This window comes from Pelodiscus sinensis, chromosome 11 (genome assembly GCF_049634645.1).
Source record: "Pelodiscus sinensis isolate JC-2024 chromosome 11, ASM4963464v1, whole genome shotgun sequence".
NCBI lineage: Eukaryota > Metazoa > Chordata > Testudines > Trionychidae > Pelodiscus > Pelodiscus sinensis.
The window spans coordinates 25,097,916-25,125,555 of record NC_134721.1 but is presented as its reverse complement, the minus strand read 5'-3'; the positions used below and the strand labels follow the sequence as shown (position 1 = coordinate 25,125,555).

The window sequence follows — 27,640 nt, the reverse complement described above, 5'->3', positions numbered from 1 at the left end:
GACGAAGGGAATGGTGAAACCGCTGTTTATGACTTCCAGAACCCATTTGTCCGATGTTATTATTTCGACCCATTGGTGATAATAAGGTCGTAAGCGGTGGTGGAAAATGGGTTTTGCCAGAGTGATTGGTAGTGTGCGCTTGCCCTCGACCAGGGAGTCAAACTTGCTGTTTTGAGGCAGGTGTGCCCGACATTCTAGGTGGTGGTGGTGGACGCCTTCGTTGAGGGCGCTGTCTTGATCGCGATTGATCGAAAGGGCGATTTTGCTGCCTCCGAGACTGATAATCATACCGTCTCTGGTATGGGAAATAACGCCGGCGATGGAATGGTGGTGCATACATGCCGAGCGTACGAAGCATTGTTCTTGAGTCTTTCCCCGTATGAAGGACCTCGTCTGTTTTTTCTGCAAACAACTTTACCTTATCAAAGGGAAGGTCCTCTACCTTGGAGTGCAGCTCCTTAGGCACCGCCTCCGTGGCGAGCCAGGAAGAGCGCCTCATTGACACCGCTGTTGCTACTCCCCGCGCTGCCGTATCAGCTATGTCCATAGCTATCTGGAGGTTAGCCTTTGAACATGCATAGCCCTCCTTGAGGATAGATCGGAGCAGTTCCCTGTCCGCGTCTGATGATCTCTGGGATAGCTCAGTAAGCTTCGCTATACTATCGAAGCTGTGATTCGCCAGGAGAGCTGTATAATTCGCTATGCGAAGGAGCAGCGTGGCCGATGTATAAACCTTCCGGCCAAAGGCATCCAGTTTCTTTGCCTCTTTATCAACCCCCGCATTTTTTAGCTGTGGGTTCTTAGCCCTTTGGAGAGCTGCGTCAACAACCAAAGAGTTTGGCTGCGGATGAGTAAACAGAAATTCTGAGTCTTTAGATGCTATAAAGTAGCGCTTCTCCGCCGGTTTCGAAGTTGGTGGAGTCGAAGCCGGAGTATGCCAAATCGCTGCTGCCGATTGGAGAATAGCCTCGTCCATAGGAAGGGCAACTTTAGATTGTTGCTTAGGGTTTAAGTTTCTCCAGAGCTTAAATTGTCTCGTTGGAGTGTCTAGTATCTGCACATCTTGAGACTGGGCCACTCTCTTAAAAAGCTCTTGAAAGTCCTTTGTGTCATCTGGGGGAGATGGGTCCCCTTCAAACACTGCATCGTCAGGATAAGATGACGACATATCTTTTTGGGACGCAGTCCGCAGTTGATAGTCCGTATCTGATATCTGTCCTTCCTCAGGCTCAGATAGTTGTACTGAAGGCGAGTGGTTCTGCTGTCGAGGTGACGCCCCCTTCCAGTCTTGAATTGGTGACAATTGTCACGCTTCATGAGAAGTATGGCAACAGCAGTGCCGAGAACGATAGCGAGGTCTTTCATATTCGCAAGATGAGCGATTGCGTCTATATTCAGGGTGATCAGGAGATGACCTCCGCGAGGAGTATCTACTGGCATACCCCCTATGATAGGATCTCGGGGGGGAAAAACTTGGTGAACGGGATCTGTATGACGATTCCCGATGATAATGATGATACCGTTCGCGATGATCAGAATAACGAGACCTTGATCTCCATCGCGGAGACATTGGTTGGTTATGCCTAATCCCTGGTGAATGAGAGGGAGAGATTGAAGGCTCAAGTGAGGGTGAAATTGAATGCCTCATTGATGACTTCCTAGCAGCCTTAGTGGGGACTGCAGAGGTAGGAGGAGCCTCCCTCCCTTGTGTTGGTAAAGCATTATTGGCAGAGGGAGAAATAAGAGAGACTGCACCGTCATGCTGTTCTGCTGCCCTGCCCGGCACTGTGGTCAGCTGCTCCTCCGGTGCGGCTGTAACAATAGGCTGATTCACCAGTGCCGACTCAGCACAGTGGGGGGCGCTCTGCCGGCCCCGTTCACTAAACTCCCCGGTGCCGTCTGTCAGGGCTGCGTCCGGTGCCGGACCCTGTGCTGGCTTGCCCTGGCTTAATGCAGCCATTTGCGGTGCCGCTCGGGTTTGCGGCTGGGCAGACTGCCGCGGCTCCAGCCCTTGCAGCGGTGCCGCGCGCTGCGAGTCATTGGCGCTGTCAGCGGGGCGCAGAGCCGGTGCCGATGACGTGCGGCTTGATGCTGCCGCCTGCGGCTTATGCGACCTCTCCGGCTGTCTTGTGGCCCCGGAGGCCCCTTGCTTATGTCCCTGAGGAACGCGGGACATTGAAGGAGGCGGGGGGGAGCGCGTAGGGGAAGCCCTTTTCTTTTTCGTTCCCGTTGCCGGTGGAGACCTTGATCTATTACCTTGCCCTCCGGGAGCTTCTGAGAACTGCTGTTCAGAAGGCTGTAGTGCCTTATCACAGAGAAGGAGTTTTAAACGCATATCCCTTTCTCTGCGCGCCCTGGGAGTTAATTTTGCGCAGTGAGCACATTTTTGGGGTACATGCGCCTCTCCCAGACATCTTACACAGGCTTCATGCCCGTCAGATGCGGGCATGGCTTCCTTGCAGTGTAGACACCGCTTAAAACCTGGTGACCCAGGCATAATTTTTCTTCTTCTTCTTTTATCCTTTTTTTTTTTTTTTTTTTTTTTAGTATTATTATCCAATTCGACTAACTATTTCTATCTGTTTACTTCTTCTTTCTCTCTCTTTTTTTTTTTTTTTTTTTTAAGGACGTTCCTGTGAGGAGAGAAGCGGCGTTCCGCCAGCGACCACGGGCGGCTGAGAGGAACTGACAAGCGGGGGCCGGACTGTTGCAAAGGCGCGAACGCCGCGCGCTGCGCTCGCGCATGCGCGGTCCGGCCCGGCTACGGCTATGGAAAACTTTCCGACCAGCGGCGCCGGGACGGGACCCGACACCTGGAGTGGAGCACCCACGGGGACCACTCGAAGAAGAATAAAAGTTCTTTCTTTTTTATTAACCTGGTATTGGTTCAGTTCTGTGTTCTGGAAACTCTGTCTGTGGGATCTGCATGCCTCTTACTAGGGGATAGCAGCCACAGACTGCAGTTTGCTTTTTCTCTTTTCTTTTTCAAGCTCTTTGGGGAAAAGAGCTTGGGGTGCCCTGTGATTGGTTTCAAGTGTCCACACTGTTTGTGGGTTCAAAAGCACTTGATGGTGGCAGCAGATTTTTATCCCCAAAATCTAGGTTTTTACGATTTTGGGGGGAAGTTTTATACCAAAGCCTGGAAAGATAAGGTTTTGGGGTACTTTTTCAGGCCCCCACTTCTACATTCATCGTGCCAGAGTGGGGAATCAGCCTGGACAATTACTAATTAATAACTTTCAGACACCATTCATCTCTCACAGGTTCCACATGGCCAGGCTGAGCAACCCTCTAACATTCTAGCCTCACCTTAGGTTGTGCCTGGCTTTCCACAACCCCCCAGTTCCAGGCTACACAATATTCTGGTTTTCCTATGCTGTGCAACCCTCTGATCTTCCATATAACATGATCTCTCTCCTTAAATCTTTTGAAAGTTGATCTCACCCTGATCAGAAACTGTCCTGTTGTGTAATTTTACTGCTTTCTTGTTCTTCTTCAGGTACGTCTCTTAAATGAGTCTTCATCAGAAAGAGGAGGAGGAAACAGAAAAGAAGGTACCTGTAAGAAAACAGGAGAGTTATTTTGCCTCTTATGCTACGGTTTACAATACTAATGATTTAAAAGCAACAATCAGTACAAGAGCGTTAGACAGCATAAGAAATGGTAGCTTCTTTAATTTATTCTCCTTGTCATTTTCATACAGCTATTGCATTCCAGATGCTGGCAGCTAAGTACTTTCACATAACAATTTATTTTGTGAATAGAGTGAGACCTAAAGCTCAGGTTGGATAGAAGACAAACAAAGTGGATGGGTTAATATCTTATTGGACCTTTTTGAGCTTTACAGATCTTTTTCTTAGCTATAGGGATGGAAACCAGTGTTCAAGCTAACTAAAAGGTGAGATAGATTGGTAGGGATATACATTTTGAAAGTAGACCACTGAAAATGGAGCAGGCAGTTAACAGCCCTATAATACATTGAAGGTAGTAAGCAGCAGGATGTGTTTCAAATCATTCTTCTTAAATCTGCAAAGTAAAACAAGGTTATAACATAGCAACTCTTCAATCCCATTCAAAAGTCACTAATCCCATGCAACCTACCCATGAGTCCCTAACCACTCAGTGACAATTCCTTGTCTCAGTTACAATGCCCCACTCTCCTGGCCCTCTAACAGAGAGTGTCAAAACCCTGCATGTCTCCTGTGAATTTTCTCCTGCACCAGAATTCCCCCTTCTTAGTCTTGCTCAGGGAACTTCCTTCCATAACGAATCCCCTTATCCTGGGCTTAGCTTCCTAAAACCTCCACCCCAGTGTGCCGTGGGCTTCCCTTCTGAGAGGGTTCCACACACCCATGCATCCTTGCCTTTAGGTGCATAAGCTCTGCATAAGCTCTCCTTAGTACAGCAGCGGTTCCCTAACTCTAGCAAGTACTCTTCTCAGTAGCTCTCAGTACCAGTTCTCCCCTGCTGCTACTGCATCTCCTCCTCCCTTGGTCCCTCCTTTGCTCCTCAGGTAGCTCTCATCTGCCCTTCTCCGCCTCTCTCAGTTAGTGCTTTCAGGCAGCTCTGACCCACCAGCTCTCTCCTCTTGCTAGTGCCCAGGATTCCTCTTATAAGACAAGTTGCTGGTGCTCTGGCCTCTACCCTCTTAAAAGATCAGTGTCCCCTGGTAGCAGGCTGGTAAACAGGTGGTTTAGAAAACAGATGGAGAAACTAGGCACAGAGAAATTAAGAATATTCCCCAGGATGTCATAAAGCAAATGGTAGAGTAAGAAAGAGACCCGAGGTCTTTTGACTCTCTGTTCAGTGCTTTAGCCACAAAAGCAAGCTACCTAGCTTTCTCACTTGCATCTTTCCTTCCGTCCTAGCCATTAATGTTTCCATGGAACACAGGCAATGTTACTGGCTGGGAGCAGTGAGATGGTAATCAAGATGCCGTAGATAAACCACTGGAGCTTGTGAACCCAGGTTACAGTACTAGTGGAGAAACCTATAGAACACACTACTACAGACACAATTCCAAGGAATCACAAGGGCTCTGTTAGCTCAATTTCTTGTGCTTCTAACATAGAAGAAAGCATTCTCTAATGTAGGTATGGCTGCAAGTTAGATCTTTGCATTGTCAAGACATGACACTCCTATAGGGTAGCTTTTGTTGTGGGCTTTTTTGGTTTGGTAATTTACTGTCAAGGTTGAGAGACTCCAAACTTGATCTACTGCACCTTTTTCACTTTAAATCAATTTGCAAGATCCAAATAGCTATTTTTCACATTATTATTAATAATAATGATTATTATTATTATTTTAACCTTCTTCCCCTGCAGTATCAGCTGGCCTAAGTACATGCAACCTTACAACAACAAAATGATGTGTGCTGATCTACAATCTGAAGCAACTCTACAATGGCAAGACAGGACCTGTGCATCCTAGCTCTCTACAAAACTTATAATCAATCAACAAAATCACATTTAGTAACTAACAATACTTTGCAATTCAATTGCACTTATGTCCAAATATTTTAAAATACTTAAATATTAATTGTCTCCTAATATTTCTATGGGGTAGATCTGTTTTATTGATGAGGAAACTGGGGAACAAGGGAAATTAAATGACTTACCTAATGCAAAAGTGAGACATTGCCCAAGTAGGAGAACTCTGCAGTCCTGATTCCCAGTCCTTCTCTGAGAACTAGCCAATGACCTCCTCCACCCCACCAATACATTGCAGTTTGGTTTTTATCTATTAGTTACACCTGCTATTTCATCTCAGAGATTTAAAATAAATCTGTACAGTGCTTGGAGTCCCTCTAAACGTGATCATATAAATTAGAAAGGGAAATAGTCATCTCATTGATTTCTTCACCACCACTCTCAACCAGTGCAAGACCATAAACTACAATTCATTGCTCAGTGCTTCATCCAGCACCCTTCAAATGACTTTGCATTGAGGGATTCCACCATTTCCCTTGGGAGGGTATTCTACATCAGAATGCTCCCTTTGCATTCTGGGATGGAACCTCTGAACTCTGCTTTGCTGTTCTATAATTTGGTATATTTTTTTTTCATTGCAATTCCCATACTTTCTCAAGCTGATATGCAGTGAGGGAGTCTCAGGACACATTGATAGACCATACACTGAGATGTAACTAGAAAAGTATGAACACTTGGATATTTGTTCTTATAAGAAAAATGCATGGTAGCTACCTACAGTGCTGCAGTCAGGGTCCATCAAGAAAATGGGGAACAATCATCAGTGAACACACAGCACCAGCACAGACACTAGCTGCAGCTGTAGTCTCACTCTCACTCAGCCCATGCGGTTTGCTAACTGCTAGGGTAAATATAGTAACAGAGAGTTGCACATATGGCAGGCCACAGGGGCTGTTTAATTTTAGAAATCAAAACTATCAAGTGATTAAATTAGTCATCCTTCCTCAATTCAGGACCAATACAACCAGTTCCAGTGGCAGTGGTCACAACCATTGTGGTTTGCATGTGTTTGTGTGTGTGTAAATGTAAGTAGCGACACATGATTGTACTTTTTTGAGTCTAGTTTTTCAAATCAGTCTCAGACAAAGCTACAATTCTGAAGAGGTACCTTAAGTAGAATTTATTTGTCTGTGTCTGCACTGAAGCATGTCACTATGAGAGTAGGTATTTGAGATTCAGATACAGGGCATTTCTGATATGAATAAATAGTTATCAAAATTAGGGTTGAACAATGTTCTGCATCCACTAGCCTTTTACCTCTGGAGACAAAGGGAAAGGACTTTGAAGGCCCAAGCTTGATGGCTTGTGAACACTTGCTAACTTTGCAAAATCACCACACCAGTCCTCAACTTTTTTTCAGGAGAGGCCTGGGGCTAGCTGAAAAATCAGAGAGCAGGTCAGAATTGAGGTGCACCAGCAAAGCTGCATGGGCACCCAAGACGGAAAAGCAGATGTTGCTGATGAGAATTGAGGTATATTGGCAGAGCTGTCAGGAATCTGAATCTGGAAGAGTAGGTGCTATTCCAGGACAGGCTTCTGGTGGATAGTACAGCTGTGTATACATTGCACAGATCCTAACTACATTATGCCTACCTGCAGCTACTCTAGTTTCAATGTGCTAGCTGAGGGTTCTGGACTATTCTACCTACATGTGAACACCTACTGCACACTTACAATAGAGACCTTGATGCCTCACAGGATAAGCAGTTTGCTTTAGGAAACCTCCTAGTTTATCCTGAGGAGCTGTGCTAGTTGCATCAGGAAGGCTGCAAAACCCATCAATATCTTTCTCCTCCAGTTAAAAAGCAATGAAGGAGGAAAGCAAACAAGGGATTTTCTGTTTCTCTAGTCAAACACACTAAGAGCAGTTCAAAAGAGGCTAATTAAATTCCAAAATCCCTGAGTAAATACGCTAATAATGATTTGGAAATGAGCAGTTAACCAAGGAAGCTTTCAAGGTGGGAACCGCTTGATATAGGCGAGAATGAACATGAGAGAGAAAGAGAGAGAGCTGTACAACGTGTGTGTGTGTGCATCCAAGAATATTTATGTGTATGACCTCTGTATATAAATGTGCAAGTATATGAACATACGTACGTGTATGTAGCGTGTACACACACACACACACACACACACACACACACACACCAGTCTCCCATATCAGAGGTGGCATGGACAGGATACTCTCCCGTACTATTTCCCACTACTGAGACAAAAAGCAGCTTGAATGTTCCCAGTGAAGTTCCAGATGTATTGAAATGACTCCCTTTCACTTAGATATCTAGAGCTCCAATAGCTCCATAAAACCAGGCCAAAAAAGAAGCAAATGCATTATTTAGCCACTCTTGCATGGCAATGGAGAGTTTTCTAAAAGCCAGAGTATCCCTCCTTGGTTCACACAGTTCTGAGGCAAGTTCACAGAACAGGCAACATGACCTACAACAGAAGCAGAATAGTTAAATGTAACTGTGTTCGCCAGTAGCCATATGGACCTCTACACAATTCTTTTTGGCCCAGCATCTTGCATCGTCAGTTCTGCCAGCACAAGGTGAGCTTCAAATGCTACTTTTCTGTTCTCAAGCAGAAAATCAGATCCTTTGCATGTGATGCATGTCACACCCATAGAAAAGCTCTGAGTAACACCATCAAGAATGCCTGGGGAAAACCCCTTTAGTACTATATGGTCCCCAATATCATAGTATTTGAGCACCTTACAATCTTTGCTGTATTCATCCTTACAATATCCTGGGAGATATGGGCAAGTGGAAATAGTGGCACTGCCCTGGCAGAGAAGAGAATTGAATCCAGGTCTTTGAAAACCCAGACTACTAATCTAAGCACTAGAGTAGATAAAAATCAATGAGCAAAATATTTTTTAAGAACAGATGCTTTTAATTTAATTCAATGTATTTATTTAAATTAAATATGTTTTTAAAAAATGATTTAAAAGAATTTAGAAATTATGATTATCTATATGAAGGACTGAAATTATTATAATCTATTTAAATAATTTAAATTAAATATAAAAACAACATTAAGCAGTACATATTAGCTGCCCAGTTTTAAAGAACATCAGGTTGCTGAATTGATGGAAATCACTTACTAAGCACCTGGTATCAGAGTTCGTTGAAGTGCCAAAACAGCTTTTGGCAGCAGCAGTTTCTTCCACAGGTGCAGAAAAAATATCTTCTTCATTTCAGTTTATTAAAGTAGTTCAATTCAATGACTAGTTCATTCAAAGTGAAGAAATCAGTTTGGGGCTGAAAAAGCCAGAAAGCTTGTTTTCCTCTTCCAATCTAGGTATAACAGTATGATATCATCTACATGTTTTGTTAGTCTTTCCAGTGCTACTAGACTTTTCATTGTTTTTTAAGTTTTTCCTGTTACAGACTAACTTGGCTACCCCTCTGAAATCTAGGTATAACAATGAAGATGAGATCTAAGTTCTAAAGTCTTAAAAAACATGGTGGTCAGAAACAATCAGATCAATTCAGCAATTACAAATAAAGGAAGTATTTAGTAAGTTAGTTTTCAATGCAAAACATGATCAGATAAACTTTTCCCCCCTTTTGTAACAAGCATATTTAAGGTAGTTTTATTTAATACAAAAAATAAAATTTTCTTTTGTATTTTAATTTGACTTTCCATCCAAATACAATTTGACACAAACGGCAAGTAAAATATGCAATAATCAGATAAAAAGTTAAAATATGTCGCTTAACTCCATTTAATTGCAAATAAATAAGTGTCAATGGCTACTAACCAATGAGAATCAACCTTTCTTTAGGAAAATAACTAAAAAGTACACATATAAAACACAATTAAAATCAATAATTTAAATCAAGGTTTTCTGCTTGCTAATTTAAATCCTGATTTAAAATTGATTATTTAAATTGCTTTGATTTGCAATCCTCTCTGCAAATCTCTGGACTATCTTCTCTATCAATCAAATGTCAGCCAAGCATAAGTACATAGCTCTTCTATCTTTCTGCATCAACCTATTCTCCTAAATTCTCATGTTCTCCCTTTCTCTGTCTCCAATTTGCCCTTCTCTTCTATGTGTTCTCACTCAGGCCAAACAGAATTAATCTTTTCAGGAAAGATTTCATGAGATTCATTCACATGCTTTAGTAAAATTCAAATATACCTACCTCTTTACTTTCGTTCACTTATTTTTTAATAGAATTTAAAAAATATATTTTTCTGCAAATATATATTCTTCATATCCCTACTGTTTCTTATTACTTATGACTGGATCATTTAGATGATTAACAATTTCTGTTTTGCTCTTAATCCTTGTTCTGTTATCTGCTAGGTATAATATGTAGGTATAGAGTTAGACTTGTAGGATAGTAATTTCCAAGATCCAGTATGGCTTCTTCTCTAATTAAAATCTCCACATCTGGATATTCAATTGTTTTCTATATAACTTTAAAACCTTTTTGATTATGCCTGAGAAGCTGTATTTGTTATTCAACAGACTTTCAGAGAGTTAAAATCCCCCATCGGTATACCTTTTGGATTCAAGTACCATAAGGGTTGGCCCAGCAATTGTTTTGGCCATCACGTTACTGAAAAGACACTGACAAGCACAAGAAGCTGTTAAAAGAATAAGAAAAAATGATCAAGGACATGGTTCAGATTAATTCCTTTGAATTCCTAGAGGCAGAAAGGGGGAACACTCCATTTCCTGTCCTGCGAGCCCTGAATGCAGTCACCCTGCAAGGTGAATGGACTCTTTTCTCCACATATGTATACAAATCCAGAAGGTGCCATCTCTCTGGGGTAAAATATACACATGGCAACAGCAATGTTCCCTCTAATCTTTTCCATCCATGAGTGGATTTTTTCCATCCGTGCACAGAATAAATTTTGTTATGTGCACCGAGGCATGTGTCAATGTGCACCACAAGGAGAAACACAAACCTAGCTGTGGGTGCTCTGCTAATCTGCTGGGCAGTCTTACTGGAATCTCTCCTGAGCGGCCACATAAGTACACCACTTAGAGGGAACTCTGGACAACAGTCATTTTAACTTTACACAGTTATGTGGAAGATTGCCTTGATTGACCAGAGAGTCTATCTAGAGATGACTCAGAACAAGAAACTAGGAGTCACTACTTCCAGCTCTGGAAAGCAGTGTTGTCAGGTAGTTAAGAGCAACTGAACTGGATTTATTTATTTATTTAATTAATTAATTTCTAGAATTGTATTCCACATTCTGCCACCTGACTCACTACATGATCTTGAGTTAGATACACAACAGTTTTATGCCTCAGTTTCCTCCTCTTGAAAATGAGGAAAAGAAAAAGTACCTCACAAATCCCACATATGGGTTTGAAAATTAATGTTTGCGGAGTGTTCGCAGGGTCTGAGGTAAAAGGTTCCAGAGAACAGTATTATTGTCATGAGGTGGCCTGGGCCTGTCTCGAATGGAGCTAGGAGCTCCGATCTATGCATGTGATTTTCTTCCAGCACTCCACGAGTTCTTCCGCATAGCAATGTGAAAGGGAGTGAGAGTGAGAGACATCCACATTTGATTGGCTGTGACTAGCTGCAATTAAAAACTATAATTTATTACCCTGGATTACGAGCATAATTTCAATGCAGAGAATTAAGGTTTTCTTCTGAGATGGAAATAAAGATTAATTTTTAATTTCCTTTCTCATTGCACATTTAAGAGCAATGGACTCCGCAGAAAACTACAGGTCAAAATAATTTTATGGGGGGGATGACAGTGTTCCATTGCTGAATAATTTAATGCTCTTGTTGCCTTTTTAATATTTGACTGCAGCTCCCTCATGTGAGACGACAGCAGCAGATATTGTGTGTGTGCTTGCACTGCAGCAGTTAGGTCAACGTGACTTTGAGACAACAAAAAGTTGCTCTGTTCAGCACTCGGGTGAGCTTCAGGATTTCCCCTGCAGGTGTGAGCTGCCTCTTACAAGACAGGAAGATACAGTCTTTAGAAAGGAATAGACAGTGAGTGCCAAAATGGAATTGCGGGGGAAGGGGTGGGAGAGAGAGGGAGCTGTGGATTCAGAAGGTGAGAGTGCAGGGGATGCAGGATAAATCGGAATAGAGGGTGGAAGAGTGCTTTTAGAAATGCACCTGCTGTGCAGAATCTGGGACATGATAGGCATATTCAAACTGTGCATTCCCACTAGGGTATGCTGGGTATAAGTAAGCAACAACCAAAGATTATGTTTGCAGGTAAAGCCTATTAATTATATTTCCATAGCACATCAGTTGAATACAATGAAAATTCTGGTGAGTCCCACGAAGGCCTTGCTATGAAGACTTCCTTGTTTTCAAAAAACAGCTCTTCAAGGTAGCTAAATTGGCACAGTTAAATCTAGGAAATCCTCTGCACTTCCAACCCAGTAGCACCCGAAGTAGGGATGAATGCAGCAAGAGAAGGGAATACTAATTCACGTGTCTCCCCATTGCTTTCAGGAACCGTTTTTCCTATAAGTCACTCTTCCTGCTGCTTCAGGATGATACTTCAATGCCTTGAGCCCAATACTTGAACCTTTAAAAGCTGCTATTAAAGGAAATCTCATCAAACTTCTAAAATGACTTATAGCATTGCTCCAATACTCATAAATTAACAAAAATAGCCATGCTAATGACTTGGAATTAAACGAATAACCCCCATACTGGCAGTGGCAAGCACTAGAGTAGGGATGTTAAAAATCATGTAATAGGGTAACTGTGTAACTACTAAAAATCTCTTACCCGCTCTGCAGTATAAAGTTCAACTTTATACTGCAGAGCCCACAGTGAAGCCTCACCAGTACCAGGGCCGCTAGTCCCTGCAGCAGCAAAGCCTTCTCCCCGGGGGCCGGGCAGACAAAAACTGTCTGCTCTGCTCCTGGGCAGGAGGCTTCACTGCCAGCTCTGCTCCTGGAAAGGCGGCTTCTTGCCCACCCAGCTCCTTGGGAAGCGGCTTCGCTAAGTGTAACCGACACAATTAACCAATAAGCAGATGCTTATTGGCTAACCAGTCATTTAGGGTGTGTCTACACAGCAAAGTTATTTCGAAATAACTTTCCTAGCGTCTAGACAAGCCAAATGCCATTTTGAAATTAATTAGAAATAGCGAAGCGCTTATTTTGAAATTGGCAAACCTCATTCCACGAGGAATAGCGCCAATTTCAAAATTGCTATTTCAAAATAAGAGCTGTGTAGAAGCTTATTTCGAAATAGGGGGCCCCCAGCCCTTCACAGGGTTCCCTGCTAGCCACCCTGGCCAAAAGGTAACTTCTGACCTGATGCTCTACTGGAACCAGTTCTGGCTGGCCTTAAATGCAATTCAGTGTCCAATCAATGTGGACGCACTATTTCGAAATAGCAAAAAGCTATTTCAAAATGCATTTTGTGTGTAGATGCGTTATTTTAAAATAAGATATTTTGAAATAACTATTTCGAAATTAGATATTTCGAAATAATGCTGTAGTGTAGACATACCCTGACACACAAACATCCCTACACTAGATGACCTAATACTTGGCCTTTCCAGCTCTAGTTTTTATGTTTTATTTATAATACACAATAATTGGAATTTCAGGATATAAATGAAATGAAATGCTTAACTATAGCATTTGCTGCTCACTTGAGGGTTAAACTGATGACTATTGAGAGTCAGGGAGGAATTATCTTTCAGGTACACCAGCAGATACATCAGGTAGAGGAGAGTGTTTTGTCAGAAGAGGACTTATTCCATGAGACAACTCAGAACTATAGAGCGACTTCAACTCCTCTTGTCTCCTCTATGTTTTTAGTGTAACGCTCTGATAGATGACAAAAAAGGGGACATTTAAAAGTGATCGTGCCAGAGAGATAAATGACAATTGCATTGTGACTTTATATAGAACCTCCCACCGAAGGATTTCAAAGCTGTCTGTCCTCTAATAAATAATACTTATTTTGTAACTGGGTTTCAATATGTTCTAGGGACACTGTTCCTCTGAAAGGGGCAGTGCAGAACACTAGCAGAATTAAACACACTGAAAGCCACTGCTAGCTATGGCTGTTCCTGCTCAGTTACTGGAGGCAGAATGCGATTGCAATTTCATGAAGCAGAATCTTCTCTGGGAGGAAGTGTGGCTCTAGGAAATTAATCCCTTTTGCTCAGCAGGCAAGCATTTGACTTGTCTTATGCTTTACCTACAGCTGCAGGAAGTCTGTTAGGAGTCAGCCAGTCCTGAGCCTGTGGAATGGAAGGTCATTATATTGTGCTGCTCTCATTGGAAATTATGTTTAAGATTGTTTCCCTCTCCATTCTCACGGCTTTCCAGATTGGAAAATTGAAACTGCATGTATATTCACCCATACAGACATACACACATTTTTTCTTACTGGGACCACTTTTCCAAAATTAACATGAATATCATTTTTCTATCATCTACCACATGGTCAACTTGATTAGACCTCAAGGTTGGCTGAGTAGATGACTATACTATGTGTTTCCAAACTGGGGGACATGAAGAAATTCCAGAGGGGGCATGAGGAGATCCAGCCCCCGCCACTCCCGCCTCCCCTCCCCGTTCCCCTTCCCCCATCAATCTTCCCTCAAGTTTTACTGCTATTTTTGTTTCTCCTTCCTGGTCAGTTCCCCCCCCCCCTTTTTTTCCAACAAGTTTTGCTGCTATTTGCGGGGGGGGGGGGGGGGAGGCATGAGGGTTTCTCAAAAATCAAAAAGGGGGCGTGATGCCGAAAAGTTTGGGAACCACCTCAGTATAGACCAACTATGGCTCTTAAATTGGATCTACATAAAGTGGAAAAATTAAGGAAAAACAGAGACAGCAGTTAGCATACTATCAGACTGGATAACACAGAAGAAAATCCACATGCAGAGATAGCAGGCCATACCACCACATGCTGAGACATCCAACATGCTGAGACAGAAAGCTGTACCACCTTGATAACACGCAGATATCAAGTTCTACATAGATTCCATCTCCTTATGCAGGAATCCAACTTCTCCTGAGGTTTGAAATTCTGTTATATGTTTTCCCCTTCCTTTCTCCAAGTTGCAAAGCTAAAGACAGTTCCCGTAATGCTTCCATCCTCACTAGACATAGGAGAAGCCAGAACTCCATGGGAAGTCCCTTCCAGGTGAAGGAATTCATATATGTGGCAATGGGCCTGCTGTCTTTGGGTGCTTATTCAAACCATTCTCAGCCTTTCTAGGTTTATTACAAAAGTCAATGAAAATTAAGCTAATTCCTACAAATAAGCTTCCCCAGGTCTCTGACATACCCACTGTCTCACATCCACTTATCATTAATGTAGCACCTGGCAACTGAGGACTGTTCTGCCCTTTAAGTGCCTGTTTACTATCATAGACTTACTCCATTTCAGGCTAGGAACTTATTAGGGATGTTAGTTATTGGCTAATCCAATAGTCAAGTAACTGCATGAAATCTTCACAGTTACACAACTATTTAATAGTCCCCAGGGGTGGGGCAGGCAGTCAGTGCACTCCTGGTCCCACTCCCAGGAAGGCAGCAGTATGGAGTGGCAGGGGGAGCTGGTCCGTGAAGGGAGCCAGTTTAAAAACCTGCTCCTTGCACAGACCGGTGCTCCTGATACAGAGGCAGCAGTGTGGGGTGGCAGCAGCCCCTGTCTGCGGATGGGTCCGAGTTCCCTGCAGACAGAGGCTCTGTCCACGGGGAACTAGGATCCCCCCATGGACAGGGATTGCTGCCACGAAGCTGCCTCTGCCCACAGTGGAGAGAGCAGCATGGGGTGGGGGAAGGGGTGGCACAGCGGAGCCAGTGCTGGGGATAACCAGCTTTTAAGCCAGCTCCCCACAGCACTGGCTCCTGCTCCCCTGTCCCTTACTGCTTCTGATACAGAGGCAGCAAGGGGGGAGGGGAAATGCGTATAGTCGACAAGATTTACCAATAAGCCTAGACAGAAAGTGCCATTGGTGATTCAGTATGGAATGTTCCCTCTGAGTTGGCGCTGAATCAAATCACCAGCATGATGTTAAGAGATGCTGTGTCAAGGATGAGATTTACAAAGGAGGCCCCAACTGTAGCCATTAATGTCCTCACAGAGTTTTTGCAAGAGCAGGAGTATTTATCTAGTGCATTGGGTGATTTCCAACTCCGACAATTATTACGTTGTGCCCAGGCTCACCGACAGAGGAGTAGAGTGTGGGGAAAGAGGCAGTTGCCCTGGGGTCTGGCAATTCAAAGGGGCCCAGGGCTCCCAATGCTGCATGCTCCATGTGACTTTGAAGGCTACCCATCCCCCCACCTCGCCCAGGGGCTCACGGAGACTCAGTTTCCCTGATAGTGCCATGCTAAAATCTCTGTATTTTCAAATTGGAGATTAAATGTTACTTCATTGTCCAAACAGTCGTGTGTCATACATATTTAATCAACCAACCTTTTCAACCCCTTCCCATCCCAAATGTGGATCAATTTCTGTAGTGGATAAACATTTTCTCTGTATAAAAGGCCTTATTCTAACAGTGCAGAGCACCCCAACTCCCGTTGATTTCAATTTACAGCTGCAGAACCTAAAGCTTGTGTGAGACCCGATTTTCAAGTTCTCAGTGCCCACAATTGGGATCAGATTTTCAAAAGAGCTCTGCTCCCAGGTAAGCCAGATTTTCAAAAGTGTTCCGTGGCATTGTGTGAGACACTACCAGACAGATGTTCCTAAGAATCCAATACACTAAGCTCTTCTGAAAATCTGGACCTGAGCTTTGAGACACTCTGGGACAAAAGGAGATAAAGAATTTTAAGCTGTTACAGGGAATCCTTCTCATGGCCTTTAACACAAGCCCAGTCTCCAATAACCAACCAGCATCTGGGCACAAAGCTTGGTATTTTTCTTCAGAAATGGAGCTTAGATGTTTGTCTTATCTGAACTTATTGTTCAAAAAACACGAGTAACCCTGACATAGCAACTGCCTCCTTCTTATCATAGACACCAAAAAGACCGAAGAGAATCAAGCAGCACAGACTTATCTTCCACAAGTTGTTCAGCACTCCAAGTCTGTCTTACTGATTAGCTTCTACTCACTGTTTCATTGGAGTTTTGCTGTCTTGTTTTTGAACAGTGTGCTTGCCACTTCCTGAGCTGTTGAGTACAGCATAGTTTGCTGATGGTATCAGTTTGCACCTCTGGAAAATGGGATGTTTCACATGGAGGAGCCTCATCATCAGAACCTTTTGATAATCAGGGCAAACAGCCGCCCCAATTTCATGGGAACATGCTGGAGTCCTGGATGATTATACTGGAGGCTGTGAACTAGTTTCACTATATTAAATAGATTTATTGCATGAGTGTTCCCCATTCAGTACTCTGGGCAGATCCTTTCTTATTAACTCTGGATCCAGCTGCTTCTGTATAGGGTTCCCCAGGCAAGCTGTGCACCCTGCTATGCTGGGAAGCTCCAGACTTTGTAATACACCAGGCCTTGGTACCCCTTAATACTGTACCTCACATTTGTGTTTGCAGACCTGGGGCATCCAAGTTCATCTATAAGAGTTGTGAAAATAGATCCAAAACCAGTAAGGGATTATTTCTAGTGTGACCACGTCCCAAACAGAAATAATGAGATTTCATCCCAATGTAGCAGAATTCTCAAGATGGTCTCATAGGATTTCTAATACTCAAAGCTGGAAAAAATCAGACTTTCAACATTTCAGTACCACTGAATGTGGGTCCATATTCTCTCTCCCAGCTAATCCCCGAACCACAGCCTAATCCAGGGCAGTATGTCGCCTCCTTGGTCCATATCTTTACCCTGTATTGCCAGAAGTACTGATAAAAATACTTGAGTATAAGTTCCAAGAATATCATTACAGAAGTATTTTATATGCACAAATGTAAGTATGCTGTGGAAACAGTACGCATGCATTTTCAAATAAAAGCACAAGTATAAATTCACATACTTTCAGCTCCCAAGCCAATTATCTGATCAATATATGGACAACTACCAAAATAATATAAGCACACAGTGCAAGAGAAAGAAAAAGAACAACAATGAAATTTTATTCAGATACACAAAAAAGTATGGGAGAATTATGAAAATATCTCTTATAAATGTAAATAAATTAATACATCTCCTCTCATTTATATTTATTATTGATTACAATATTATGTACAGACAGTATCATTCCATGAAATGGACATTTTTCTTCAATTACAGCATAATCTTAAACATGTCATCCTGAAGACAGTTTCATGTTGGCAAAAGGATATGCCCAGCACCAATGAATAGTCTTTCCAGAGGAGCAGAGCTTGGCAGTGTGGTGTTAAATTTGATAAAAAGCTTAGCAACTGCTGGATATCTTTTCAGTTGACCCAATTCATGCATTGGATCACTAAGGTATTGCATCTGAACAATCCTTAAGATGGAGGCAGATGGAGGTGCTATAGTTTGTTCTATAGGCTTTGATCACGTCACAACAAATCAGATCTTGTATTTAAAAAAATAGTTCCTCTGAAGTTTTTCCTCTTATCCTGATTCTGCAGCCAATGCAACTTAAAAAAGGGTATGACACAGACATAAAAATGAATGACTTTGTACTTCTGTTACTCTCAGCTGTGTCAAAGGTCAAAATATGCCCAAACTATTTTCTTGGTTGCTCCTTTAAATGATCTCCCAAGAAAAAAGTGTATTTTGGGGGAAATGAGACAAGTCTGCACAACACAGTAGACAGAACTATACCCCAGAAAGGTCATATTTTCTTCCACTAGAAATCTGTGATTTGCCATGGAAACTGGGGCAATCACCTTCAGCTAAGAATTCCAGCTCTGCGTTAGTGAATTTTGGTAGCTGAAGTCACCGTCACAATATTACTTCTACCATGCATGTTGTAAATATGATGAAAGAAACTCAACTCTATTGTGTAGAGACAACGTTGAAGATTATTTCCAAGTTAATCGTTCATAATCTCAACACTCTTTGCACTTTGGTGTACAGCACCGTTTAAGGCACAACACTTACCCACCATATCTCTGAAAAGATGCTTGTATTGAGAGTTCTTGGAAAGAGCCCTACAAGCATAGGTAGTTGCTACTTGTTCAGTGTGTCCAAAAAGTAGGTCACGGATGGTGTTAAGTAAAATGTACAGTCAACAGTATCTCTTGACAGAACTTCAGTACTCAGATGGCAATATAGATATATGTATCACCACGTGAGTACTGAACTTATATATATCAGAAGCTAGCCTTTCCACTTGTTTGTTAGCATCATCCTCCAGCTCTTCAGGTCCTGAAAACACCATGAGGCCTTTTAACAAATTTGCTACCATTGCCTGTGACCACATGCTATTTTCATTGAGTCCAGATCAAACTGTGCGTGGCTTGTCAGCTGGTAAAGAAGTGATCTTGTTGTATGGATGTGTCAGATACCTAAGACTAGTGACTCTCTTGTTAGGCTAGCTCAGTCATGCAGTGAACAGGTAATACCCAGGTAAATTCTCACTTGATACGTCCACACATCTGCAGTTGTGCAAACATAAGGTACAGATGCCAGTTTGTTTTTAATTCTTTCAAGAACCATGATGTACTGTCCCACTAATTTTGTAATGTTTCTGTACACATAACAATGGCCTTGTGAATATTTCTGTTAAGTAAAATGTGAAAGTTTTAACAGTCAACAGAGGCAGTATATCACTAACAACAAAACTGAGAATTAGCTTGTCTATTTTTTCTTTGGAAAAGCAGAAAAGTAGCCAACCAGAGGACCATTTACTTTGGGATATCCTTAACCATTGTAAACAAGTCATCACCAGCTTGCTTGCCGCCAAGAGCTTATTTATTTATATCATCTTCAAATATTTTCTCCAAGGTTCCGCTACAAAACAAGTAACTGTATACTGAGAGCTGCGATTGACATATATATTTTAATTATTATTCTGATTGCACACAAATGAAAAAACAAATGATAAAGTCATTTATAAAACATACTATAAATATTTACTGTGCCTACATTTTATTAACAGAATTAGAATAAATATGGCATTCATGGCCTTTTTTGGCCTGAAAACGTATCAAAACAGCACTTGAAGAAATAATAAATATGCCCAACTGAGAAGAAAATATAGCTAGCAAAAATTTAAATGAATTTAAAAAGATTTAATAAATATTATGATGGTTTTGCCCTGTCCCCCTCACACTTTGTGAAATTGACTTATGGATACAAATATTCAGAACTTGAAGATGCTTTGGACAAAATGCCACATGTAACCTAACAATGTTAATGTCACAATCTGCTGGATCTGTATATCTTATTTCAGCGATTCCCAACTGCCAGTCTGCCTACTGGTGCCGGGCTGTGAAACACTGGTTGCCGGGCCGCAGCAGCTCTCGGGACCGGGGGTGGGGTACACCATCCTGCGCCTCCCCTCCCATCATGGCTGTTGGGAGAGGCATGTCCTGGCCCGCCTCTCAGCCAACCAGCCCCAGGCAAGGGTAGGGTCTCCTCCCGGACACAGAAGAGCAGTTTGTTGTGCAGCAGGAGGGCTACATGGAGCCCATCACAAAAGCCTTAGAGCAGCTGCAATCCAGACAGCAGTATTCTGCTGGTGTCTGGGAGGCAACACAGGTCTAGATGAGGGGGGCAGGGTAGGCACTGGGAGTTCTGGGGATGGAGTTAGTCCTGAGGGGCAATAAGAGGTGGGGGGCTGGCACAGGGGGATCTGAGGGTGAAGCTAATATTGGGAGCTCTGGGGGCAGGGCTAGTACTGGGGAGCTCTAAGGGGTGGGAGGCTCTAAGAGGTGGGGGGCTGATACTGAGAGGTATGGAGGGGTTGAGTTCAGTGGGGCTCTGGAAACAGGAGGCTGGAACTGAGGGGTCTGGTGGTGGGGGCTGGCACTTAGGAGGTCGTTGCTGGGGACTCTGGAGTCAGTGGCTGGCACCAGGGGTAGTTGAGGAGTGGGGAGCTCTAGAGGTTAGGGCTTGCACTCGGGGCTCAAGCACCGGGGTGTACTCCAGTTCCAGCCCCCAGAGCTGCCACAAATAGCCAGCTTCAGCGGTGGTGGCCGCCTGCCACATGGCTGTTCACAGTGGCCTGGGGACTGGGGCTTTTGGTGTCCTTGGTACATTTGATTTGCATATTCAGTATTTGCATAATGAATAAGCAAATAAAATGATACCTGTCTGCCAAAAGTTTGTGAATGGGTTTGCCTGTTTGTGGTATAAAAAAGGTTGGAAACCTGTGTCTCATTTTGGTGTTTGTATCATTCTTGTATTTAAAGTTAAATATCTGGGATATGGAGCAGTTTATTATTGTATATGTGCAAATGAAACCCATCAAGAGTGTTTCCCACAATATCTGGGTGATCACCTGTAGACAGAGTCCTTTGTCCTTTAAGTCTAAGCAATGGTTGGTCTTAGGAAGACATGTGACCACTCCAGCTGGTAGGGCCTGACCTGGTAATTTGCCATGTAAGGAGAAAATGTGAAACCAATAATTCCTGCCCAAAAGGAAGACTATTTAAGAGGCAAAGTTTTCAGGTTCTTTGTCTTTGGCTGGAATGTCACTCCAAAGAAAATGAACCAGAGACTCCAGAGAAAAAAGATCTTCCCTGGCTTGGAAATTTAGCGGAAATAAGAACAGCTTTAGGGTAAGTCTGTAATAAGCTCTAGGGTGTTAGAACTATCTACATGTTTTTCTGTTATTTAAAATTTGTAATTCACTTTGCTCTACCTGTTTTCACTTGCAACCACTTAAATCCTACTGTTTGTACTTAATAAAATTACTTTTATTTAGTATCAAGCCCAGCATACATAATTGTTACCTGAGGGAGCAATCAGTGTGTACATCCTTCTGTCAGTATTAAAGGGGGCTTACCTGAATGATTTATTTGGAATTCTAATCGCATCTGGGGCGCAGGTTTTCAGGAAACTGCCCAAAACTTCATTCTCCCCAGCCCTGAAGAGGTTCAGTATCTGCATTGCTCTTCGGTGGGGGGAGGGAGGGGAGAAGGATGCAGTGATATCAGCTCTGTGCCTTGGCTGGGGGAGACCACAAGATATGACCCTGTAGGACAAGATGATGAGAAGCCCCAGAGAGCAAGGAGGTCAAGGAGTTTCACTGGCTTTGTCAGTAGTCCAGGAAGCAGCCCCAACGGGTCTTCTGCAACTGCACCCATCACACATATATAATTAATACATAATTATTTACCTGAAATGTTTGGTGAAGTTTGGTGGTGCCTTATCTAGCCCACAAATTGTTTACACATCTTCACTTATATCTCAGGGTATGTCTACACTGCATCCTCAGGAGTAACATTAGTTCGGACTAAGGGCTTTAGTCCGAACTAACGCGTCCCGGCGCGCACTTCCTGGTTCGAATCAGCTGTGATTCGAACTAGCGCGCCGGTGAGATCATGTTAATGGAGCGCAGGATATTTAAATCCCCGCTTCATTAACTACTTCGGTTGTCTCCATTTGCATCCCTAGTTCGAACTAGGGATGCAGTGTAGACGTACCTTCAGACTAAGTCCAAAAGGGCCCGTCATGATCTAACCTCCTGCACACTGCAAGCCGCAGAACTCACCTATCTGCTCCTGGAAAAGACCTCTCATCTCTAGCTGAGTTACTGAAGTCCTCAAATCATAATTTAAAGACTTCTGGAAGAATTATTTGCCAAGCAAGAACAATGCTTTGGACTACAATTTGAAAATAGAGATTATCTTTATTTGCAAATTCCATGGCTAAATATTCCAAGATTAAAGATGACAGAGAAACTATACACAACTCAACAGGAAATGATACAAGAAGTACCACAAAAACAACCACTACCAGTGGTGCTTGGCAGAAGCAGACAAGCAATTCCATAGGTCCCAATTTCCCAAAAGTCTGGAACCAGACCAGTAGCTGGTAGCCATTTCCTATGCATCCTGCAGGGGATAGAGCTACTGGTCCTGTTCTCTCAGGCTGTGTCTAGACTGCAGGCTACTTTTTTCGAAAAAACTTCACCTGCGTCTAGACTACAGCTGCGTTCTTTCGAAATTAAATAGAAAGAACGCGGCTTTTCTTTCGATGGCGGTACTCCTCATTTCAGGAGGAAGAATGCCTTTTTTCAAAAGTGCTCTTTCGAAAAAAGGCGTTCTTGAATGCAAACAGGGCTTTTTCAAAAGAGAGCATCCAGACTGCCTGGGTGCTCTCTTTCGAAAAAGCAGCTTGCTTTTTTGAAAGTATTGCTTGCAGTCTAGACGCTCTTTTTTGAAAGAGGCTTTTTCAAAAGTATCTTTCGAAAAAGCCTCTTTCGAAAGAGGCTTGCAGTCTAGACGTAGCCTCAGGGTGTGTCTAAACTACATGGCTCCATCAATGGAGCCATGTAGATTAGGCTGATCAGCAAAGGGAAATGAAGCCGCGATTTAAATAATTGCGGCTTCATTTAAATTTAAATGACTGCCACCCTGAGCCGACAAACAGCTGATCAGCTGTTTGTCGGCTCAGCGCGCTAGTCTGGACGCTCCCGCGCTGATCTGAAAGCCTTTTATCGACCTCCCCGTTATGCCTCGTAGGATGAGGTTTACCGGGGAGGTCGATAAAGAGCTTTCATGTCGGCAGGGGAGCATCCAGATTGCCCCGATCTGCCGACAAACAGCTGATCGGCAGAGCGGGGCAGCCATTTAAATTTAAATGAAGCCGCGATTATTTAAATCACGGCTTCATTTCCCTTTGCTGAACAAACAAATCTACATGGCTCTGTCGACGGAGCCATGTGAGACGTACCCTCAATGCAGAACCCTCAAAGGTATGTCTCAGTATGGGATCTTTCGAAAAAGGGCTTTTTTTTCCCAAAAGAACCGTGTCTAGATGGCGCTTTCACATTCTAAAAACCCTTTTTCGAAAAAGCGCTCGGACACCATTATGCAAATGAAGCACAGGATATTTAAATCCCCACTTCATTTGCACTTTGGATTTGCCTAGTTTACATCCCTCTTTCGAAAGAGGGAAGTAGTCTAGACATAGCCTGATTTACCTCTCTGCTGGGCCTGGCTACCAGTCTTTCTGCAATTGGTGCAGGGACCATTCAGAAGTGAAGTGTATGTAACCATCATCTTCTGTGGCTGGTGCAACAGCAGAGCCAACCGAAAGAATCCCTGGCTGAAGGAACCCAGATCCTGAAGTTCCCAAGACGGGACTGTGAACTTTAGGGACCAATCAGAATCCAGGACTATTGGAATGATGTGAAAGTTTCAAAAAAATATTTTGCAAAAATGCATGCAGATAAAAAAGTTAATAATAGGTGGTATTTAAAGCACCATTAAAGTACTTTGAGGAACTTAAGTATATAGTAACATTTAAACAATGCTCTTTTCATTGACAACATACTGGTATGATTAACTCACTCACCCAAACATACTGAATAATACATAGCTATAAACTACTGAACTTTTCCTTAAAACATTCTTAGAATTCTAAGATGATTTAAAATAATAAACATTTTTATTTATAGGATGCTCAGGACCCAAAGACCTCTGGAAATAGGCATCTGCTTCTGCTACTTATTAGTTAAATAGTGCCACAAATGTGCAATAGTGCTTTACTGACAAGAAAAATGACATCCTGCCTATGAAGAGCTTACAGTCTAAGTTCAGACATGTCATAAAGAAGGAAGGTTAAAGTACTGAAGGTGAGGGAGCAAAGAGAGGACAACAACAATGTTATTATATGCCTCTTGAGGGTTATACAGGTTTTTTTATGAATCACTAGCAGATTTACCCTGTGATGCTTGGTAGGGCCAAAATTGACTCAAAAGTTCTCCATTTTATCTCTTAGCTGTAAGAGTTATTGAGAAGAAATCCTATTCCAGGTTCATCCTATTTTTCTGGCTCATTTTGGTTAATAATTCATTCACTTATGTCAGTTGTGAGGATTGTATTTGCTTTGGTGATTCTGCCTCTTTTCTGTTTGGTTTTATGAGAAGCAATCCCATTCCAGGCACATCCCATTTTGTTGGCTCAACTAAGCCCTTATCTCGCTTTGAGTTACAATAAGAGGAAGCTGTATACTGAATTTGGTAGCCCTAGCTCTTACCATTTAGGAGGCGTTCTTGATCAGACAGACAGACATATAGTAGACTAAACCTCAATTTTTAGGACTCAGTATAGTCTGTCTAATAGAGTGACAGGGAGACAGACAATCTGGATTCTACTTCTGGCTCTACCACCAAGTTGCTATGTGAGCATGAGGGAAGTCATGTCACCTCTCTGTGCCCCTTTTCCCCCTCCAGCCATTTGTTGCAAAGGTATTCAGTGCTGAGATTTTCTTTCACAAGTTTTCTCTTCAGTGCCTCGCACAAAGGAGGCCCAATGTAACTGGAGGCCTTTAAGCACTACTGTAATACAAATACTAATAGGCATTTATTATTGTTTTTTAAAGTATCATGCAAATACGCTTTATTCATTCATGTAGTTTTAAATTTTTCTCTAAAATCAAAACAAAAAGAAAGGGAATTCTGTTTGTAAAAATTCAGGATGGAATTAACCACAGATGATTTATACAGAGAGATTTAACCAATGGAGCTCTGCACAGCTCCGTACGCTTAAGTTTGACACCCGGCAAACTGCCTCCCTTACAATTAGCACATGGACTAGCATGTGATCAGCACTGATGCCTATGCCCCTTTTCTGCTGCTGCAGATCATAGAGGTTTGGCACACTGAAGAGGTTGTTGTGTTTCAAACTGCTCCCAGTTCACACCTAGTGAATGGGTGTCAATCCAAGATGGTGAAATTATGAGGGTGAGAGGGAGTTTGAACTCCATGAACTATTTAGTTCTAACCCCCCTCTGAGAAAAATGTCAGCAAGGGAGCCACAATTTGTGCCACTTGAGACTGGGTTATTTAGAGAGGTGGACACCTACCCCAGTTGGAACTGGACAAAGACCCTCCCAAAATCATTTCTCAAAGGAACCACCAGTTTCAGTCAAACATACTGTACCTGAGGCCTGATTGGAATACGTTGACCTAGAAAAGAAAGGCTTCATATCCTAATTTACAGTCCTCAGTGACCTAAGAGAAGCATTTCAGAACTGCTTACACCTGGCTGCATAGTAGTCATATCATTTATGGCAGAAAGCATGACACAGGAAAAAGGCTGGGGAGCAATTGCTGGGACCCAAAGTATTGTTTTTTACGATAGAGGAGCTGTAACTGAAAACTCTGAGAAAAAGCCATTAATCAAAGACACCATACAGATAACTCTGATCAGCCAGGCCTCACAGAGCCCCCAAATGACTCAGGACCTCACATACCAAGTGAATAAGGCAGCAGTTTATCCTGATTCAGGCCTACCATACACAGCTTTGAGAGAAAGAATACTGGGTTTTAATGTTTTCCTCCTTCAGGCACTGAATGAAGAAAGAAAAAAAAATCCAAGCTCTGATGAGAAAAATAAATTCTCAAAAACAGCAACAGATGCCCAGAGCAGATACCAGGGGAAGAACACCACAGAGATCCGATTAGCCCAGTGAATCATCACCGTGGATGGTATTTGTAAACCAAAACACCCTTCCCCTTTCTCCTCTTACTCTCCCCTTTTCATCCTTGCAAAGCCCCTCTCTCTGCCCCCCAATTCAAGTTAGGGCCCAATAGCATGAACTTTCATGTACACAGGGTTTCCTGTGACACCAGTGATGGAAACGCTTGGGTCTGCAGGGCTAGGCCCTCTGGAAATAGGGTGAGAAAGCCCTTGCTTTGTCTCTCTCTCCAGAAGCTTCCCTGTGCAGCTGCTGTTGAGCTGGCTTCTCTTGTCTGCTGTGCAGTTATGCCCTCACCTGTCTCGTTCCTGTGCACAGGGGAATTGCTGGGCTGGGGTGATTTGAAGGGATTGGCCTAGAGGACAGGAAACAAAACATTAAAAATCTCTTACCTACCAGGGAGTTGAGCGCCCCTTCACAGCCTAGCCTAGTGATCCTACTCCCTGACCAGCCCAGTCGTTCTCCAACTGTCAGACTCATTCTAGAACCTTCTTTGCAAGGACTCTCATGTCAGTCCGTGACTCCCGGGCTCCCTTGATCATCAGGTTTCTAGATGTTTAAATTCACTCCTACTTCAAAGAAATCAGAAAATAAGACTGACTGTAGGGAATGAAGCGAAGGAGACTTCCAGGAGAGAAATGTCTTCTCTACTTCCCCTCGTGGAATTTCAAAGAGCCACGAAGGTGCACCAGAAAAGAAGTGTAAATAAAGGTGGGTGAGAGAGCACACCGAAAGTGTCAAGCAAAGAAAAGAGTAGAGGGAGGAGCATGGGCTACATGTGCTGCTTCTGAAAGTCTCTAAAACATTAATCCTTTCCATGTGAGGAATAATGGGAAACCCTGAAAGTGCTGTAGAATTCATTGTCCTCTGTAAGAGGTGTCCATTATTATTTCAATGCAATGGCTTAATGTGTATATAATACACAATGTTATCACCCATCACCAATTTTTCACGACCCATCTCCCAGATCAGAGAATTTCTTGTTTGCTACTGTACTGTATTCTCTATAAATTCCCACTGGCAACACAAGTGCTATCTGTCACTGAAGAAAGAGTACAGGAGAGATCCAATCCAACCAGTCCCAGGCAAGACTTCACTGCCATTCTGTAGGCCAGGAAAGGAACACAGCCAAATCAGGCTTTTGGCTTGAGTGGGCGGGCTTTGAGTTCTACAGAGAAATCTTTCCCAGGTGTCTGGCTGGGCGGTCTTGCCCACATAGTCAGGGTCTGACTACTTTTTCTCCTGGGTCAGTTGGGGAGAGACCCGGGGTGGGGGGTTACTTTCCCCTGCAGTATCGGGTCACTCACAGGTTCAAATAAGTGTAAATGGTGGATCCTCTGTCATTTGACGTCTTTAAATCATGGTTTGAGGACTTCAGTAACTCAACCAGGGTATGTCTACACTACAGCACTAATTCGAACTAACTTAGTTCGAATTAGTTAATTCGAACTAAGCTAATTCGAACTAGTGCATCTAGACTTAACAATTAGTTCAAATTAGCATTTTGCTAATTCGAACTAGCATGTCCACAGTGAGTGGACCCTGAACTGAGGTTAAGGATGGCCAGAAGCAGTGCCGGCAGGGCATCAGATTAGGACTTAGAGTGTGGAGCTGCTGCCTCAGGCTAGCCGAGGGCTGTGCTTAAAGGGACCCGACCCCCACCCTGGACAGACAATTCTCAG

The 27,640-nt window shown here is 43.0% G+C and overlaps 1 protein-coding gene across 11 annotated transcripts in view; it reads right to left on the bottom strand.

Moving 5' to 3' along the window:
- Nucleotides 1-26,453, bottom strand: part of LOC112545315 (uncharacterized) — a 44,620-nt gene extending 18,167 nt beyond the window's left edge. For 7 of the 11 annotated variants that reach the window (XM_075938816.1, XM_075938817.1, XM_075938814.1 and 4 more), the window contains exons 1-2: nucleotides 26,351-26,453; nucleotides 3,445-3,558 (exon numbers count right to left, since the gene is read on the bottom strand). The gene's annotated coding sequence lies outside the window, so the exon portion shown is untranslated. The remainder of the gene's footprint in view (nucleotides 1-3,444; nucleotides 3,559-26,350) is intronic. The other 4 variants (XM_075938815.1, XM_075938820.1, XM_075938824.1 and 1 more) reach the window with 2 other exon arrangements.
- Nucleotides 26,454-27,640: the final 1,187 nt, after the last annotated feature.